The sequence below is a fragment of the Trichomycterus rosablanca genome, unplaced genomic scaffold (assembly GCF_030014385.1).
Source record: "Trichomycterus rosablanca isolate fTriRos1 unplaced genomic scaffold, fTriRos1.hap1 scaffold_379, whole genome shotgun sequence".
NCBI classification, from domain to species: Eukaryota; Metazoa; Chordata; class Actinopteri; order Siluriformes; family Trichomycteridae; genus Trichomycterus; species Trichomycterus rosablanca.
In genome coordinates this window covers 18,873-22,755 of record NW_026947207.1, presented here as the reverse complement: position 1 = coordinate 22,755, position 3,883 = coordinate 18,873, and the positions used below count along the sequence as shown (strand labels likewise).

The window sequence follows — 3,883 nt, the reverse complement described above, 5'->3', positions numbered from 1 at the left end:
AAAAAGACAGTTTGAGAGCGATTTTATGATCAGTGTGCACGCAATTCCTCTTTTTGCGCTCGCGAGAGGGATATTTACACACGCGAAATGTTAAAAGTTGCGCCCTCTAGTTTTGACATTGATGTGACGCCATAGTCCCGCACCTCACCCACATGTGGCCCGATAGTACACTGCTAGCTGGGTGGTAGAACTGTTTCTACTTGAAGAACCATTTAGCATAATTTAAGGTTCTCTGCTAACTCAATTTGATTTTTATGGATTTTTTTATTTTGCCACATATAAATGCACATAACATTTTAATGAAAAGCAACGCATAATATAGAAAAGAGTACGTGAGCTTAAACATGTTGCACTCTCACTTTATAATGCAGCATTAACACTCTGTTAGTACATTACAATTTACAAAGGGTAAAGGAAAGTTTTGTGTAAGGGGAATTAGCTCAAATGGTAGAGCGCTCGCTTAGCATGCGAGAGGTAGTGGGATCGATGCCCACATTCTCCAGTACACAAACATTATGATCATTTTGCAATCTGAAAAGATGAAATTACGGTAAAATTCGTTGCAGCATCAACCATAAGGCTAGTCTGTCCGTGTTACAATGTCAGTAACGCCCTATTTACGCTCAAACTGTTTTGTTTACATACCTTTTTTGTTTTGTTTTGACAGAAACGCATAAACTTATAATTTTTTATAATGTTTTATTATTTGATACTGTTACAATTGATACATTATAAAGTATTGTACATATTTAAGTTCGGTGGCATAATTGGCTTGCTTTTAAAAACGACTACAGTGCGCCATCTACAGGCCATTCTTGGTACGTCTTGTTAAAACGTAGCCAATGGAAAACTGGTGCCCACACTTCTGTGGCTTGGGATCTACTATTTCAGTCAACAGGTCATCGGGATCTACTTTTTAAAAAGGTTGGTCTCATCATTTTTCAAGAATGCTTTAAAGCTTTTTTAAATGCGCTTCATTTGCCTGTATTGATATTCAGCATTACAGGGCAAGCGTGGGTCCAGTGTCACGAACACGGGGCTCAAGACAAAAATACACCCTGGACAGGGCGCGTCAAACCATCGCAAAGCATCACACACTAATTTATCCACTCACTCACACATACAGGTGCAATTTAGAGCAGCAATTACACCTACTGGCACGTTTTCAAACCCGGAGGAAAGCCACGCATACATGGTGAGTATACACCGATCAGCCATAACATTAAAACCACCTCCTTGTTTCTACACTCACTGTCCATTTTATCAGCTCCACCATATAGAAGCACTTTGTAGTTCTACAATTACTGACTGTAATCCATCTGTTTCTCTACATGCTTTTTTATCCCCCTTTTATGCTGTTCTTCAATGGTCAGGACTCTCCCAGGACCACTACAGAGCAGGTATTATTTGGGTGGTGGATCATTCTCAACACTGCAGTGACACTGACATGGTGGTGGTGTCTTAGTGTGTTGTGCTGGTATGAGTGGATAAGACATAGCAGCGCTGCAGGTTTTTAAACACCTCATTGTCACTGCTGGACCGAGAACAGTCCACCAACCAAAAACATCTAGCCAACAGCACCCTGTGGGCAGTGTCCTATGACCACTGATGAAGGTCTAGAACAGGGGTATTCAACTAAAATTTGAAGAGGTCCAGTTAGGGAAAATTTCTTGAAGCAAAGGTCCGGAATGTTTAACTATATATATATATAGCATTTAGCAGACACTTTTATCCAAAGCAACTTACACAATGAGCAACTGAGGGTTAAGGGCCTTACTCAGGGACCCAACAGTGGCAACTTGGTGGTGGTGGGGCTTGAACCGGCAACCTTTTGTTTATTTGTCCAGTACCTTAACCACTGAGCTATCACTGCATAACATATAATATATATATTGATATATATTATATATAAGTAGCCTAGTAGTTGTATCAACATCTGCATGTAATCAATAACTGGCTGTCAAATCAAATGTCTGTTTGTTTATTAGGATTATAACGTCATGTTTTACACTTTGGTTACATTCATGACAGGAACAGTAGTTACTCATTACACAAGACTCATCAGTTCACAAGTTTATATCCAACACAGTCATGGACAATTCAGTGTCTCCAATTCACCTCACTTGCACGTCTTTGTACTGTGGGAGGAAACCGGAGCACCGAAGTAAACCCATGCAGACACGGGGAGAACATGCAAACTCCACATTCCAATTCACCTCACTAAAATAGACAGCGAGTGTAGAAACAAGGAGGTGGTTTTAATGTTATGGTTGATTAGTGTAAACTCACACACTGTTGTATGTGCTTGCATGACTGTAGGACGCGTTTTCAGTGCATTACCGTAATATCCATAAAATGTGTCCTTGCGATTTCAGTGCAGAAAAGTTTGTGTAGAGACTGCAGCAGCGGATACTGTGTTTGTTTAGAAATTGTGGTCATACTTTATTAACAAGGTAAGTTTATTTTTTAAAGAAAAGTTTGTGTATATTAGCTTCTGGATATTTTCGGATGCTACGGACAAAACTGTGTTGTACTGCTATGATGATACGACTATGTTCCAAACTCTTTTAGACTCTTCCAACACCGTTAGCGCTTCTCTCAGTTAGTTCAGCTCATTAAATATATTATCTACTGTATCCCTTATCTTTACAAACCCAATTCCAAAAATGTTAAGACAGAAGAGAAAATGTCAATGTAAATAGACAGCAGTTTGTAAAAGATGTTATTTATATTCTAGCATACAAACGTACATCGCTCCAAAATATGAATGAACGCTTCAGTCAGGGTTGCCAGATTGCGCATCTCAAAGTCCGCCAAAATGCATGGAAAACCGCCCAACATACTCACGAAAAACAGCCGATAATCAGCGCTTAAACAATATTAAACCAGTTAAACATGATCTACTACTGCTGATATCTCACAAATCAGTGATTATAAATTATTAATGGCATTTGAAATAATAAAAAACTAAGACTAACTAGTACTAAGATTTGTACTAACTGTTATATCTTTTCACATTATTATGTATGGTAGAGGGTTAAAGATGTAAATTTGTATAAAGCATGAGCTGTCAGATGTGGGATTTGAACCCACGCCTCCAGGGGAGACTGCGACCTGAACGCAGCACCTTAGACCGCTCGGCCATCCTGACTATCTGAAGTACCCCAGATACCACCCTCGCCCCACACGGACTAATATTTGTACAAACTCCTGAATCTTTTCACATTATTATGTATGGTAAATTTACTGACTGTAACCCATCTGCTGCACTCTACACTTTGTCACTAGGCTGTAAATCATATATCAATGGAAAGAAAGCCCCATATAAGCACTCCAACTGACCAAATAATGTTTTTTGGGTGGACCATTCTTAGCACTGTAACGTCACTAGCGTGTTAGGGTGAACTGAAGTTCATATGCGTGTGAAGGCAGACGAGTGAATACTTTTGGCAATAAAACCTTTTTATATTAATTGTTAAAATTCTTGAAAGTTTTACAGGACAACGTATGTTAAAGTTTGTAATTTATGTCACATCCTTGTGGGATTAAAGCAGGTTGCAGAGCCCGAATAGCTCAGTCGGTAGAGCAGTAATGTCCCGTACTACATGGTTTATTTAGAAAGTTAAAGAATTTGTACTTTGTGAGATGTTTCTAAGTGAAATAGCATGTACTTGATCAGCTTGAAATAATAGCACACTGTATGTGTAACATGTTCTCCACACCAACTAGTTGTAAGCCCAGCTGTTTCAAACAAACTGTAGTAATTGCACTATAATAAACAGTTGGTATATCCTGCACTATTTTGGACCTTACATAATGCAGCAACAACACTCTGTTAGTACATTACAATTTACAAAGCGTCCTTTGTAGAAGGAATTAGCTC

The 3,883-nt window shown here is 38.9% G+C and overlaps 1 non-coding gene across 1 annotated transcript; it reads left to right on the top strand.

Moving 5' to 3' along the window:
• The first annotated feature begins 429 nt into the window (after positions 1-429).
• trnaa-agc (transfer RNA alanine (anticodon AGC)) lies at positions 430-502 on the top strand. The gene has a single exon. It is a non-coding gene; the product is annotated as a tRNA-Ala (tRNA).
• The last annotated feature ends 3,381 nt before the right edge of the window (positions 503-3,883 follow it).